We start from the raw sequence: 17306 nt of genomic DNA, 5'->3' as shown, positions 1-17306 counted from the left end.
AAGGCAGCCGCTCACTCTCTATCTATGATTGTATTTTAAAAAGGGCACGCTGTCTAGAAATGAAGGGCACCCTTTCAGCAGGCAGCTTACACAGGCCTCCCTGAAGCCCACAGACCGGCTGACTCCGGCTGGCCTTTTCCCTGAAGGCTGCTCCTATAAACTGTGAAGGTGTCCCATATGGTGAGGGATACATTAGCCCATCACCGATGTGACCTCACTGAAAACTAGGAATGTCCTTGAGGTCTTTTCAATGTTCTAGAGTTTTCTTTTACTCAGCAGTCTATTTCTTCACTAAAAACCTTTTTTTAAACATAAAACATAACCCAGAAAGACTTTACAAAACAGCAGGCTTTCTTCACATTTTCCCTTTTGAATTTTCACCTGTTTTGCAAATGGAAATATTATCATAAAGTGGAAACAGATGATTTAAAAAGTAACATCTTGTACTTGTGAAATTATGGAAAACACACAAACAAAAATAATAATAAATGCAACCCTAAATTTAACCCTAAGCAGTTCCTGAGTCATTGGGAGGGGCAGCGGGTCATTTACCATTTGGAAGGTTGATGGATTGTTCCCCTGCTTCTCCTGTCCATGCCTCAGTGTGTGTGTGTGTGTGTGTGTACAGAAAAGGTAAAGGTACAACACTGCATGAATGAGAGAGAGAAAGCACACTGATGCTCAAAACAGAGTAAAGGCATTTCTACGGTCTACTTACCATTTAATGCTGTAATATACATAACAGTGTTCCTAATAGTGATACAGTGTTGCTGTTAATGCACGATGGGTGGATAGAAAAAAAGACGTTTCCTAATCCCTTATGCTACAGTCAGCTGATTTCAGTTTGTATGCAGAGAGGAGGAAAAAGTCAAAGTTGTCCATGGCCTTTGAGAACTTGAAATATTGACATTTTATTGAGTTTTACTGCACAAAACACCATGACAGTGAGGTGCATATTGTTCATAGACCAAACAAAATGCATATAAAACATTGACTCTTTATTTATCATTAATCAGTCTGGATGAAACATAGTAAAGCTGCATAGGGATTTGGGAATTCTAATTATTAAGAATTATTATTACGTGTGTGTAATATGCCGACATTACATCTACTTTACGTGTATGCTTGGATGCAGCTACTCAGCCATGGAAATCTGTTCCACAGAAAGTTCTCTGCACACTGTTCTTGAGCTAATTGAAGGTCACAAGTTTGGAGGTTTGTAGCTACTGAAAATTTGGCAACTTCTGCGCTATTGTTTGCAGTTCGTTCTACAGGGTGGGCCATTTATATGGATACACCGTAATAACATGAGAATGGTTGGTGATATTAAAGTCCTGTTTGTGGCACATTAGTATATGTGAGTGGTGACCATGGTGGCCATTTAGAAGTCGGCCATCTTGAATGCAACGTTTGTTTTTTCAATAAGAAGAGGGCCATGTGACACATCAAACTTATTGGTAATGTCACAAGAAAAACAATGGTGTGCTTGGTTTCAACGTAACTTTATTCTTTCATGAGTTTCAAGAGGGAAACACGTCATCATGTAGCAATTTCAAATATGCAGTGGCCTTGAGGTTTCCATTGATGAAGAATGGACCCACTATTGTTTTACCCCATATACCACACCAAACCGTCACTTTTGTTGTTCCAACAGTCTTGGAGGGATCCATCCAATGTGGGTTGGTGTCAGACCAATAGCGGTGGTTTTGTTTGTCAACTTCACCATTCACATAAATGTTTGCCTCATCACTGAACAAAATCTTCTGCATGAACTGAGTTTCCTGTTCCAGTTTTTGTTTTGCCCATTCTGCAAATTCTGTGGCCGATCTGGGTCATCCTCGCTGAGATGCTGCAGTAGCTGGAGTTTGTAAGGGTGCCATTTGTGAGTAGCTAATATCCGCCGAAGGGATGTTCGACTAATGCCACTCTCCAGTGACATGCGGCGAGTGCTACGCTGAATGAAGCTAGGACAGCCACTGATGTTTCTTCATTAGTGACAGTTTTCTTGCATCCACATTTTGGCAAATCCAACACTGAACCAGTTTCACGAAACTTAGCAAGCAGTTTGCTAACTGTAGCATGGGAGATGGGTGGTCTCGTAGGGTGTCTTGCATTGAAATCTGCTGCAATGACCCGGTTACTGCGTTCACCAGATATCAACACAATTTCCATCCGCTCCTCACGTGTTAACCTCTTCGACATATCAATGGCTGTAAACAAAGAGAAACTTGTAAATAACTCATGAAAGAATAAAGTTACGTTGAAACCAAGCACACCATTGTTTTCTTGTGACATTACCAACAAGATGTCCGACTTCTTCATGGCCACCATGGTCACCACCCATCTTGAGGTGTTTGCCCCCTCACATATACTAATGTGCCACAAACAGGACTTTAATATCCCCAACCATTCCCATGTTGTTACGGTGTATCCATATAAATGGCCCACCCTGTATTACCTTTAACAGCTGACTGTAGAGCATTTCATCCCTGACTTTTAATGATGTACCTGTAACTTTTACACAGGCAGTGGAACCCCCTGAGGTCCGAATGCCTCTTTGCTGTAAAATTTCAGACCTTTTTCAAAGCTTCCCCAGATCCTGTTTAAACCACGTGCTTCCGATCGTGGGGTGAAAGTTGAAACAGTTCTTAAAATGAACAAGCGAATAACAGTGAGAAAAGGGGGCTTTCTAAATGCAAGCATTTTAACTTTAGTTAATTTAGTTTTACATGCATTTGTGACAACTTGCCTTCATCACTGCAATATACTTTATGTTGGCGTTGATCAGGCCTCACGATCACATTTACAAATGGTTCAGAAAGCTGCTGCTGCTCATTTGCTAACAGAGACACTCACATGTGAGCACATGACCCCTGTCTTCAGTCTTTACACAGGTTTGCTTTTAAGTGGTCTGTCTCCAACTTAGATCAGCTGACCAGCTGTTTGTTGCTCCCATGTCATGATGGAAACACCTGGGGGACTGAGCTTTTGTTCTTGTGGCCTCCAAATAATGGAATAAGCTCCTCCTCCATATTAGGGTGGATTTGATTTTAAACAGAATCAAATTTGAAAACACATTTTCTAAAAGGCATTTTAGCAGTATTAACAGAGTTAGCTTCTAGTCAGTTTTAAGTTTCTTTAAAAACGATATATAATCAGTTTAGTGCTACATGCCCCAAAATAAGCGCTAGGGAATGACAGGAGTACCAATGGTATGACAGGGAAACGAAAAAGCCAAAGGTTTGTTTTTTTAAAGAGCTCAAAGAGGTGGGAACACTGCTAATTAAACCAAACAAACGAAGACTTTAGTCAAATTAAAGCTACACTTAGAAATCAGCAGCTCCTCCCAAGCAGCCCAAAGAAAACACAAATCCCAGTTAATACACACAGAATCCACCACTGCTGCTCACCACCCGGGACTGACCTACTTACTGAGTGAGCAGCGCTTCAGTAACATACTGCTGGGTGGCTGATCACTGAGTAACGTCAGCTGGGAGCTGCCACCTCAGGAGAAATGGGTGGCAGCTCAGCTCCTGGATAAGACACACCCACACATCACGGGGACCTACGAGAGCTGAAACTGTTTTATTTATAGTACACTTTGTTCTCTATTTTTTTTATTTATACCTTTATTTATTTATTATTGTTATTTATTTTCCCCCCTTTGATTAATCTGTGGTTTTGTGACTTTTAATGTGTTGTTTTGGGTTTTTCGTGTGCTCTATAAATAAACATGGACTGGATACTGATTATTTTTGTCTTATACAATGAATACGTAGATAAATATATGTATTCATTTTTCCTTTGTTTGCTGTTTTTGCCATCTCACTATATACAGTGATATTAACATGATAAACTAACATACATGTCTCTGATTTCACACGAGAGAAGCAAACACGCGTGGTATCCTTAGTGTCAAGCAGCCAGAACGTGAGAGCAGAAGCCATGGTGAGTCTGGCTCGTTGCATTTTATTCTTCTGTGATCTGTGAAGTGCACTCTGGATTTTAGATTTGTTAATCGGGTTCATGGCCCCACAGATGTAGCCACCCATGTAGATGGGAACTGTAGGGATTTTCAGCCACCTCGGATGTGTTGTTGGAAGTGGATGATTTAAGTGTTTGCCAAAAGTTCATTTCCAAAGTTTGTCAAGATTCAACCAGAACTCAGAAGTTTCACTTCAGCAATCAGTATAACTTCACTTTCAGCACAGCTGGCTGATGGTCCACAGACTGCTTGAACCTCATATTCTGGAAACAGCTCTGTGGAGGCAGTAGGGCCAACAGTGGCAGACAGTGAATGTGCTACCTCTGCTGGACCATAATAACATTAATAATGATAACGATTAATAATTAAAAGAAAGATTATGTGTGTGCCCTTATTAGGATAGAGATGGAATGACTGCACAGCACGCGTGTTTAAGGACTTCAAAAGTGCCATATTTGAATTTATTTGGAATTTCGTGAACCACACAAACCCGTTTCATTCCAGCAGGTCAGAGAACTCGTCAGCCAAAAATAACCATGTTATTGATACTAACAGTCTGTAAACGTAACATTTTACTTTTAAATTGTGCTTCAATTCAAAACACTTGAAAACAGCATCTTGAAACTCGAAAGCACTTGAGTGCATCACTTAAAGTAAGTGAAAAAGTAAGAAAACCTGTCTGTCAAGGTTGCACAGCTTCATCTTAATTCCGGTGGCGGTGGCTCGAGAGTTAGCGCGGGTCATCTGCTAATCAGAAGGTTGGTGGTTTGATCCCCGGCTGCTCCACTGTGCATGCCAAAGTGTTCTTGGGCAAGATGCTGAACTCTTCCAACGTGTTTGCTAGAGTGATGGTGTGTGTGAACGTGGGATAGAAAGCACTTCACTGTCAGTAGAAATGTGCCACATGAGAACCAGTGTTACAGGTTATTGAGTTATTGAGAATGACTTTCAGCAGCTAATGAACAATGAGCCTTGCAACAGATTAACAGACAGTTTCCCGTCCCTGCCCACAGTAACCATCCCTTTTTACATCAGAGTAATTTCAGCATCGGCTTGTATCCAAAATAATAAACTGAGCAGATTATTTCTCCTCCTTTTTGTGTAAATTGGCTGAAAAATATTCGCTGGTATGTTCACTGTGTGTCTGTGTATGAGTATCGGGTGGGTGGTTGGATGAGTGGGAGGAAAAGCCTAATGAACCGTGCTTCAAGAGTGATTTGAGAATGATTCGATGTGCAGTGACCTTCCCACATAAAATTACCATAATTTTTACTTTTATCCTTGGAAAAAAAGGGTAAAAATAAAAATACCCAACAGATCAGAAGTCTTGAAGTCTGGTGGGAGCTGCAGCTCTCTCAGTGATCCTGGTGAGTCACAGATAGGAAGTGCTCAAAACAGAAACAGACATCAATTCCTCCCTTTCGGCTTCCTCTCAGGCTCCACTGGATGCTTTTATTTGTTTGTGGCTTTGTCAGTGGCCCATCCTCATGTTCCATTTCTATTTTTGCATGTTCATCTACAGTAGATGAAAGCAGACTTTCCCCTCAAAGCCCAAGTTCTTCTAAAAGAGTCGTTTTTATGAGAACAGCCAGCGCCGTATCATTATCCAAATGAGGAGAAGAAATCCTCCGTTCTTAATTAAAGCACAAACTACACTTAGAAGATGATAGACCTGCTTTTTATTTTTGCATTAAAAACAAAAGCAGATAAAAAAAAAATCTGTCATATGTTGTCCTCATTTTTCCTAAGCTTACAGTGCATCTATATTATTATTATTATTATTATTATTATTATTATTATTATTATTATTATTATTATTATTATTATTAATGTTGTTGTTGTTGTTGTTGTTGTTATTAATAAACAATAGCACAGGTCACTTAATGTTGACATCAGGTTATGGGGTAGGGTTTGAGTGACTTTGCTGAAACCTTTGCTGGTGGGCTAGTTTGAGTTTACAGATTATGCTGCTGTCTGGCATCATCACCACAACACTCAGAGGAGACCAGGGGCCAGTTTAAGAAGCCAAAACAAAAGACTCGTCAGTGAGGAGAGCCTGTGTAGTGGGGAAACTATTTTACTGCAAACGATAGATGGAGCTAAACATGTTCTAAAAACGTATTTCTTAAATTTCTTAAAAACTCTTATTTCTGAAGTCTTCAGTCGATGAAGATGGACCTAGGTTTTTGAGAGCAGGGCTCCACAGCATGCATTAGCCTTTGTACATGTAGTGTTTTATGTTCACTGTAGAAAGAGATAAAACACTTGGATCAGTCAACAGTCTGTCATTAGCTCCACATTCATTCCAACAGAGGGAATCCGACTCCTTCATTCCTGTGAAATCCCCACTCGTCAATGACACATAACATTAATAGAGCTCATTAGCCATCTGCTGATCATCTGTAGTAATGAAATGTTTTTTAACTAGGTTCATGTTTGTTTTGTACCAACCTTACTTCAGAGTGAAGTAAGTTTTATTTCTCTTTCGCTCTCTCCCAGGAACTCAAGATAAATCTTGAGATAATCTCAGGCTCATCAAACATGACAGTTGAACACAGAGAAACACAGACATGCCTGAGAAATCTGCATTTCTGCTGAGGCTTTAAAATCAACAGTATTGTACCACAGTACAACAACCCACACTGCCTTGTGTTGACGATCCGTTATACTGCTGGGATTATAAAAGTTTGGACAATTTTCAATTCAATTCAATTCAATTCAATTGTATTTATATCAGATGATGATATGAAAAATCGTTTGTTTCATGGTGTAAAAATATGTTACATGGTTGTGATGCTCACTGTAGTGTCTGTATTAAATTCAATTCAATTTTATTTATATAGCGCCAAATCACAACAAAAGTCGCCTCAAGCCGCTTCATAGATACAGAGAAAAACCCAACAATCATATGACCCCCTATGAACAAGCACTTTGGCGACAGTGGGAAGGAAAAACTCCCTTTTAACAGGAAGAAACCTCCGGCAGAACCAGGTTCAGGGAGGGGCGGCCATCTGCTGTGATTGGTTGGGGTGAGAGAAGGAAGACAGGATAAAGACATGCTGTGGAAGAGAGACAGAGGTTAATAACAGATATGATTCAATGCAGAGAGGTCTGTTAATACATAGTGAGTGAGAAAGGTGACTGGAAAGGAAAAACTCAATGCATCATGGGAATCCCCCGGCAGCCTACGTCTATTGCAGCATAACTAAGGGAGGATTCAGGGTCACCTGGTCCAGCCCTAACTATATGCTTTAGCAAAAAGGAAAGTTTGAAGCCTAATCTTGAAAGTAGAGATAGTGTCTGTCTCCCGAATCCAAACTGGAAGCTGGTTCCACAGAAGAGGGGCCTGAAAACTGAAGGCTCTGCCTCCCATTCTACTTTTAAATACTCTAGGAACAACAAGTAGGCCTGCAGAGCGAGAGCGAAGTGCTCTAATAGGGTGATATGGTACTACAAGGTCATTAAGATAAGATGGGGCCTGATTATTTAAGACCTTGTATGTGAGGAGCAGGATTTTGAATTCAATTCTGGATTTAACAGGAAGCCAAAACAGGAGAAATCTGCTCTCTCTTTCTAGTCCCTGTCAGGACTCTTGCTGCAGCATTTTGGATCAGCTGAAGGCTTTCCATGGAGTTTTTAGGACTTCCTGATAATAATGAATTACAGTCGTCCAGCCTGGAAGTAATAAATGCATGAACTAGTTTTTCAGCGTCACTCTGAGACAGGATATTTCTAATTTTAGAGATGTTGCGCAAATGGAAGAAAGCAGTCTTACATATTTGTTTAATATGTGCATTGAAGGACATGTCCTGGTCAAAAATGACTCCAAGGTTCCTCACAGTGTTACTGGAGGCCAAGGTAATGCCATCCAGAGTAAGAATCTGGTTAGATACCATATTTCTAATCTTTTCAGGGCCGAGTACAATAACCTCAGTTTGATCTGAATTAAGAAGCAGAAAGTTAGCGGCCATCCAGGTCTTTATGTCTTTAAGACATTCCTGCAGTTTAACTCATTGGTGTGTGTTATCTGGCTTCATGGACAGATAGAGCTGGGTGTCATCAGCATAGCAGTGTAAATGTATGCTATGTCTTCTAATGATGCTGCCTAAGGGAAGCATGTATAATGTAAACAGAATTGGTCCTAGCACTGAACCCTGTGGAACTCCATAATTAACCTCAATGTGTGAAGAGGACTCTCCATTTACATGCACAAACTGGAGTCTATTAGATAGATATGATACAAACCACTGCAGCGCAGTACCTGTAATACCTACAGCATGTTCTAATCGCTCTAATAGGATATTATGGTCGACAGTATCAAACGCTGCACTGAGGTCTAGCAGGACAAGCACAGAGATGAGTCCACTGTCAGAGGCCATAAGAAGATCATTTGTAACCTTCACTAAAGCTGTTTCTGTGCTGTGATGAGCTCTGAAACCTGACTGAAACTCTTCAAATAAACCTCTGCAGATGATCTGTTAGCTGTTTGACAACTACTCTTTCAAGGATGTTTGATATAAAGGAAGGTTGGAGATTGGCCTATAATTAGCTAAGACTGCTGGGTCTAGAGATGCTTTTTGAGTAAAGGTTTAACTACAGCCAGCTTGAAGGCCTGTGGTACATAGCTGATTATTAGAGATAGGTTGATCATATTTAAGATCGAAGCATTAATTAATGGCAGGACTTCTTTGAGCAGTTTTGTAGGAATGAGGTCTAAAAGACACGTTGATGGTTTGGAGGAAGTAATTATTGAAGTTAACTCAGAAAGATCAATTAGAGAAAAAGAGTCTAACTTAACATCAATGGTACTAAGAGTAGCTGTAGATAATATTACATCTGTGGGATGATTACTGGTAATTTTTTCTCTAATGAGAAAAATTTTATTTGTGAAGAAGTTCATGAAGTCATTACTAGTTAACGTTAAAGGGATGGTTGGCTCAACAGAGCTCTGACTGTTTGTCAGCCTGGCTACAGAGCTGAAGAGAAACCTGGGGTTGTTCTTATTTTCTTCAATCAGTGATGAATAGTAAGATGTTCTGGCTTTGCGGAGGGCTTTCTTATAAAGCAGAAAACTATTTCTCCAGGCTAAATGATGATCCTCTAAATTTGTGACACGCCATTTCCTCTCCAGATTACGAGTCATCTGCTTTAGGGTACGTGTTTGAGAATTATACCACGGAGTCAGGTACTTCTGATTAGAGACCTTAGTTTTCACAGGAGCTACAGCATCCAGAGTCGTACGTAGTGAGGAGGTGAAATTATTAACAAGATGATCGACCTCTGTTGGGGTAGCGTTCAGATAGCTGCTCTGCTCTGTGTTGGTACAGGGCATTGAAGATGATAACAGTGGGTGGATTATATTCTTAAACGTAGTTACAGCGCTTTCAGAAATTTTCTTGGTGGACTGCTTTAACACCAATCACACGTGATCTAAATAACAAAGTTTGTGTTGTTTTTGACTGCAGAAATCACTTCATGGTTACAGTTCACGGTTTTGTAGTGGCTACTTCAAACATGATAGTGTACCATGTCAAAGCAAAGGTTGTCTCATGCTGTCAAACTGGGTATGATCACCGCAGTGACTTCATCAGTCACCAGGTCTGAGTTCAGGAGAATCTCTTTGGGGAATCTGTTTGGGACTTTCACCGCTCTCTCCCTTTTTGCTCTCCTCTTTGTTTGTTGTGTTTCAGAGGGATCTGGAGGACATATTTTAAGTTCCCACGCTGCTGGAAGCAATGAGCTTACCTGTTCCTGATCATCTCATCTGCTGCGTCTACACAAGGTGGTGGTTTGCCTTTCCCTGCAGATGTTAGTTACCCTGTTATCTTCTGCGCAGACTGTTTGGAGGACTGGTGAGGAACTTGTGTCTGGTGAGAGATCTGAGGAGAGAAGGAACTGTGGATTCATGTGTTTTTCCTGAAACCCTGTGTGTAGCCAGAACCCTCCACACTTGCTAATCTCATTAACTACACAGCTTCAGTCTACGATAGCCTCCCTGTACCTAAGAACACTCTTGAGGGTGTCTTTGTAGTAACTTCCCATATGGCCTTTGTTCATCCAGACAGCAAACATGACCCATCAAGCGAAGGCGATTTTAAACCGTTTCCCTCTAAGGCAGCCTTTTCTAAGATGTCCTCATTTGAAACAAAGTGACTCACAGTTGTTGCGAAATCAGTTTCACCCCGGTTCTTTTTATTCCTCCTCATCCAGAGACGGCACCGACTCAGTCATTTAAGAAGGGCAGACGTGTCCCTCTGCAGATCTTCACTGCTTTGTCTGTGAAACACAGTTTTGTAGAAGCGACCCCATCATAAAACCCCCACGGTGTGCTGGAAGCTCTGTGCCTGTGTTTATGCACGAGCACGTGTGCGCGTGCCTGTGTGTCTATGTGAGTGCACGTGAGTGAGTGAGTGAGTGAGTGAGTGTGCATGTAGGTGTGGGTGTGTCGTAACAGTCAAAGCACTGTGTGTGTCTCTGCATACGTGACTTCCTGGGGGTCATAAAAGTAATCTCCTCACCCAAGCTACACCAAATTCCTCTACACAACATAGAAAACAGAGTTAACATATTACAAACACCGAGACCCCCACTCTGCATCCACTGGGTCGTTGGCCTCTTGTTGTCTTACATTTACAGATAAGCATGTGGAGAGTCTCCTGCAAACCTACTTCTAAGTTTATAACAATTATGAGTTTTTATTAAAGGTACAAGCATCAGCATCAGCAACCCCCAACTGTAGCTTCCTGTCTCCTGGCAGGCAGGCAGACCCCCAGTGTCCATAAATTCCTTTCTCTCTAAACAATTACACTCTCAGGCTACAGCTAAGCCAAACTGAAACACAGACCAATCCCTCCTTATTCCTCTGATCTAAACAAATTTAACACATCATATTATAATAATTATTTCCTTGTACTCACACAGTGTAGACCTCAGATGATGTTGAATGGTTCAATGTATTGTTGTCGTACAGAACAACTTTAATTTTCACTCTCCAAAAGTTGTTTCTGTTCGTCTGGACGTAGCGTTTTGCGGGAGAAACGTTTCGTCATCATCAGGTGACGTCTTCAGTCTCAGCTGCAGGTTGCAATCTTATAAACAGAACATCTGCATAACGACTGAAACCAGCCCACTGAAGGAACAACTGGGCTGGGAGGTCAGTTCCTTAATCGTAATTATGCAAATTCTCATGACCAATGATCAACAACCACTGATCAATGGTCATGAGTCCCATTCACAGAGAGTTGGGGAATGGCTGCAATCACAGCATTGTAAGATGGTGACAGATGTACCCTTAGGCCCCCTCCTCGATTCCGAGATGGTCTTTCCCTTTTCACGTAAATGGCTGCATTCAAACCAGCGTTCCTCCCTGTCCAGGATGTGAACATCCTCATCCTTGAAAGAGTGTCCACTGGCCTGTAGGTGTGAATAGACTGCAGAGTCCTGGCCTGACGAGGTGGCTCTTCTGTGTTGTGCCATCCTCTTAGTCAGAGGTTGTTTGGTTTCCCCGATGTATAAATCCTGCCAATCCTCCTGGCACTTAACAGCGTACACTATGTTACTCTGTTTGTGTCGGGGGACCCGATCCTGGTGGTGGATCAGTTTTTGGCGCAGCGTGTTTTGGGGTTTAAAAGCCACAGAGACCTGGTGTTTAGAAAAAATGTGTCTCAGCTGCTCCGATACTCCTGACACGTACGGGATCACTGCAGGTTTTTGCTTAGGCAGCGGTTGTCCTTCTCTCCTGGATCGGCTGGAGCTTTCTTTAGGTGCTTTTCCAGCTCTGACAAAAGTCCAGCTGGGATAACCACATTTACTCAGAGCCTTCTTGATGTTCTTCTGCTTCCCTGGCTGCTGTGTCAGTGGGGATGGTGTTCGCTCTGTGTTATAGCGTCCTGATGACGCCCAGTTTGTGCTCCAGTGGATGATGAGAGTCAAACCTTAGATACTGATCCGTATGTGTAGGTTTCCGGTACACGTCAGCTTTTAGATGTCCTCCATTACTGATGGAAATCTCACAGTCTAAGAAGGCTAACCTGCCACTTTTCATATCCTCCCTGGTGAATTTGATGTGTTGGTCCACCGAGTTAATGTGATCTATGAATTGTGGTACGTCCTGAGATTTGATTTTCACCCAGGTGTCATCCACATATCAGAATCAGAATCAGAATACTTTATTGATCCCTGGGGGAAATTATTTTTTGTTACAGTGCTCCATTTTAAACCAACATTAAGACAAGACAGACAATACGCTAACTAAGAATAGTACAATATATACATATATATACATACATACATACATACATAAGTCACTTATAAATAAATAGTTGGAAAAGAAACATGTGTAGCTGTAGCAGCAAACAGTGTGTTAAGTGGATGCGTTGTACATCTGAACCCATGCCTTGGTGGTGTTCCAGGATAGGAGAGCAAAGCCCTCTTTTCCACTTCTTCCATGTACAAATTGGCCATGATGGGTGAAACTGGGGAGCCCATGGCACACCCATGTTTCTGCCTGTAGAACTGACCCTTGTATGTGAAGTAGGTGGAATCAAGACACAGTTCAAACACACGTGGTCGGTGCTGAGAGTGGTCCTGTAATCTCTTACACACTACCTCCAACGCTTCTGTGACTGGGATGCAAGTGAAGAGAGATGTAACGTCGTACGAGACCATGGTTTCATCCGCCTCCATAATGACATCTCTCACCTTCTCAACAAAATCCAGGGTGTTCTGGATGTGGTGTTCAGAGCTGCCCACCAGCGGGTTGAAGATCAAAGCCAGAAGCTTGGAGATGTTATAGGTGACCGAGTTGATCATGCAGACAATCTGTCTTAAAGGTGCACCCTGTTTATGTATCTTTGGTAAACCATACAGACTTGGTGTAGACTCCCCTGGGTACAGCCTGTGGTATGAGGTCCGGTCAGTAGCCTTGTCTTGGTTTAACTGCTTCAGACAGTCTATCACCCTCTTCCTGTAACCACTTCCTGGGCCTCGTTTCAGGGGCTCATAAGTATTTTCATCACTGAGTAGTGACAAAATCTTCTCATGATAGTCTTTCTGGTTTAGCAATACTGTGCATCTACCCTTGTCTGCCAGCAGGATGATAATGTTGTTGTCATCACTAAGTGATGTGAGTGCCTTCCTCTCCTCCATGGTGATGTTGGATGCTGGGGGCTTTGCATTGCTGAGACAGGCTGAAACTTTTGTCCGTAGTTGCTCTGCTTCCACTTCTGCAATATTGTTGTTTGGAATTGCTGTTTCTGTGGCTGTGATCAGCTCCACTAGCGGGATTTGTCTCGGTGTGACAGCAAAATTCAACCCTTTAGCAAGGATGTTTTTCTCTGTTTGGGTAAGCTGTCTGTCAGACAAATTCTTCACCCACTTGTCCACATCCTCCGTGTCGCCTCCTTGTCTTTTTTTCTTTTGCCTGTCCCGTTTGGCTCTTTTGCCCTCAGAATTGTTGTCTAAAGGCAAAGAAAGATGCCCAACGGATTTACTTTACCAAACTGACCATCCCAGCCTTGCCGTAATGGTCCATTTGATTCACCTTTTATTGTTTATTTTATTTTCACTTACTGAATACGGGACAGACTTGACTGGGGGAAAGAAGGGGAGAAAGAAAGAGGGAAAGAGAAACAGCTGAGAAGAGGGACGGGGGAGAAGGGCAAAAACCAAAAACCAACAGAACGGGCAGAAAAAAAAAATGCATATATCAATCACCTGGATCACCTGTTGAGAAAGAAAAAAGAAAACAAGCAGAAGAGAACAAGAGTAATAGAATAAACAACATCACAATGATATATGGGAATATGACAGTAAATACTAAATGTTAAACATTATTGTGCAGCACATAAGATCAACAGAACACAGTGTGCTTTGAGGTAGGAGCCAAAAAGGGTGTAGTTTGTGGGTGTGATCACCCGTGTGTACACCTGTGAGCATGGACGCGCTTGTTTTTAAAAGGTTCCTTCATGTAATGATCTGCTAGAGGGTGTGGGGGGGCCACAGCCCCGTCGTCCAGGGCATGAAGCAGGTATGGAGGAGATCGAAACTCCAGACATCCAGAGGCCCCCAGAACACAAGAGACCAAGGAAGACCAACAGAGGGGCAGCCGCGCCACTGTCCCAGAAAGAGCTGAGGAGAGTCCCAGATGAGGGCTCACTCAGCAGCCATGGAGCAGAAGCCAGGGGGAGTTGCAGTGACGCACCCGTGAGCTCCGCCGGCAGCCAGCCGTGCCTGAGTGACCGAGCCCCAGGCCGAGAGGCCGGGGGCACCCCACCTCCGAAGTGGCCCGAGCGAGCCCCAGGCTCCAGGCCCCGATAAGCGGCCGCCAAGGAGTGAGCCGGTGTGTACCTGGACGCCCACCCCCGGACACAAAGAACCACCAACGCACCGATGTCTGAGGGAGTCCGCCACTGGCAGGGGAAGTGGTGGTGGGGGGAGATAGGCCTCCATACCTTGGAGGGCCTGAGATGTCCCCAGAGAGGTGGCGCCTGACACCCAACCTGACATATAGACACAGACATACAGGCACACACAGATACAAACATCCATTCCCACCCTCATGCTCTCATATGCACTTACTCCACACTCAACCAACGTGGAGACAGACATAAAGAGACGCTGTACACACGATCACACTCCCCAAGCGTACTCTACGAACCGGGTCTAGGTGCCCTTGCCCCTGGAGGGGGGAACTGCACCCAGACCCAGGTGGTGTTACCCTTTTCCCTGCGGTGGGGGGAGGCAGACCGCCCCGACTCCGCAGCAGCAGGGAGGCCCCACACTCCAGACCGCAGTCGGACAGCCAACTCCAGGATGATAATGTTGTTGTCATCACTAAGTGATGTGAGTGCCTTCCTCTCCTCCGTGGTGATGTTGGATGCTGGGGGCTTTGCATTGCTGAGACAGGCTGAAACTTTCGTCCGTAGTTGCTCTGCTTCCACTTCTGCAATATTGTTGTTTGGAATTGCTGTTTCTGTGGCTGTGATCAGCTCCACTAGCGGGATTTGTCTCGGTGTGACAGCAAAATGCAACCCTTTAGCAAGGATGTTTTTCTCTGTTTGGGTAAGCTGTCTGTCAGACAAATTCTTCACCCACTTGTCCACATCCTCCGTGTCGCATCCTTGTCTCTTCTGGCCGCTGAGGACACTCTCTGTATATTGCTGTGGTTTCCGACGTACAACAAGTAAGTCAAACTTCCTTTGTTGCCTGGTCTTAGACTTCTTGTGCTGTGCTAGACGAGTCTAATAAGTAAAGTCAAACACCTTTTTAAGAGTACTCTCATCTAAAAGCATTGTCAGTCTCTGTCTCCTCTTGAGATTTTACCATGTCGATGGTAAAATCTGTTTGCCTCACCCGTTAAGCAACTGATGCTGTGCGTTCTGGAGGATTTTTGTTGCCTGGAAGCCTTTAACTGAAGAGCTCATTTGCAGACTTTTAGGAGTAATCCTGTTTTGTCGGCATCTGAGGCTGAATCTCAGGTGGTTCCTGTAGTCCGCCATCTTACCTTCAATCTTATAAACAGGACATTTGCATAATGACTGAAACCAGCCCACTGAAGGAACAATGGGCCGGGAGGTCAGTTCCTTCATCTTAATTATGCAAATTCTCATGACCATTGATCAACAACCACTGATCAATATCCATGAGTCCCATTCACAGAGAGTTGGGGAATGGCTGCAATCACATTGTAAGATGGCAAATTTTCACTGTTTGTGATTGTTGGGGGGGGATGTAACACGACAAGGGCAATAGCACAAGCTGTACACAAGCTGACACTACAAAGAATAAATTGTACATCAAATATTTATTTTATAAACTTTACACACTATTTAAAATGACCTTACAGCGTTAACTTAAGTAGGAGGGAAACAGTAAACAAATCCATCTTCTGGGTCTCCAAAGCCAAACCAGTAAACCCCACTATTCCACTCTTCCTGGAAAGAAAAGTAAACACTGTAAAGTGAAACCAAAGGAAAGGTACAATGCCTCAGCTCCCTTGCTCTGCAAAAAACAGGAGAAGAGGTTTACATTAAAAAAGAAATGGCACAGAAGCCCCCACCAAACGTCTGCCAAGCACCGTGAGTAGCAAACAGGACACAAGCTAGGCCACGTTTGGCTTCCAACAGTAACTAAAGCAAAACACCACTAATAGCAGGCACACACTTCTCAGTGCTCGTAGCCAAAAGAGAGAGGAAAGCCTTTGCTGGAGCTATATATGCTGTTCCACAAAGGGTCATGATGCTGCTCAGCTGTGGCAATCAGGTGTGGTCACCTGGAACAGAGAGGGAGGGAAAGAGAGCAACTCTGTTCCAGGAAGAGGCCAGAAGGTCAGAGGACGTAACAGCACTGAGCAGCTCCTTCAGTGGGAGACTGCGGCACCCACGGTGTGGGACGGAGAGATTTCGCAGGTCTTTCCTCCCCACTGCTGTCAGACTCCATAATAAAGACTTTAACTGATCAAGCACACACATCCATACATGTGCAATAATACTAAGTGCAATAATCCTTTCTGTCATCGTTGTATTTTTACTCAGTTGTATATAGTATTTGTATTTGTATTCTATTTTTATCTTATTGTATATTTATTTTATTTTATTCTACTGTATATAGTATTTTATTTTATTCTATTCTGTACAGTTGTGTACTGTATTTATTCTTATTGTATTCTAATTTTTGCGTCATAACTTTTGCACTGTCCACTTCCTGCTGTGACAAAACAAATTTCCCACGTGTGGGACTAATAAAGGTTATCTTATCTTATCTTATCTTATCTTATCTTATCTTATCTTAGTAACCATGATTAGAGAGTCCTAAATCCAGTAGAAAACATCTGTAAGATTTTCTTGTTGTTTGTTTAGAGGCAAGCCTACCCTGTGCATCCATGCACTTACTCATGAAGAGACAACAGGCACATACAGACATCTATCCATCTCTGCCAGGCTATCCATTTGTTGTGTGTTTCTACTCTGTGTTGCACCATCTGATGGATTGCTGTAGGCAGGGTTGCTGCTCTCAGCCTGTTTGTTCTACACTGTGTGTGTGTGTAATATCTTTGTCTTTTTATATTATCTGCTCTTGACTGTGAGAGCAAGACATGAAGTGGATGTTATGTGTGTATCATGTCTTTGAGCAGCTGAATAGCTGCCTGTTCCCTCCTTTGAAGAGCCAGGAGTTGCAGTAGTGTGGCGCTGCTTCTGGTGATCATCCTGAGGGCCCTTTTTTGAACACTTTCCAGCAAATTTAGCTTTCACTGCATCACTTCCAAAGAAGACAAGGCCTTGGCAGTATAGATAGCTGCAAGTATCTGGCTTAAGCACGGGCA

At 42.9% G+C, this 17306-nt stretch overlaps 1 long non-coding RNA gene across 1 annotated transcript; it reads right to left on the bottom strand.

Annotated features, from left to right (window-relative positions):
• Positions 1 to 1491: 1491 nt before the first annotated feature.
• LOC308410369 lies at positions 1492 to 10242 on the bottom strand. Its single transcript, XR_013974171.1, has 3 exons — positions 10144 to 10242; positions 9731 to 9864; positions 1492 to 2210 (listed from the first exon to the last, which is right to left on the bottom strand). It is a non-coding gene; the product is annotated as an uncharacterized lncRNA (long non-coding RNA).
• Between the last annotated feature and the right edge of the window lie 7064 nt (positions 10243 to 17306).

This window comes from Rhamphochromis sp. 'chilingali', assembly GCF_963969265.1.
Source record: "Rhamphochromis sp. 'chilingali' genome assembly, chromosome: 14".
Classification (NCBI taxonomy): Eukaryota; Metazoa; Chordata; class Actinopteri; order Cichliformes; family Cichlidae; genus Rhamphochromis; species Rhamphochromis sp. 'chilingali'.
This window is presented reverse-complemented; position numbering and strand designations above follow the sequence as displayed.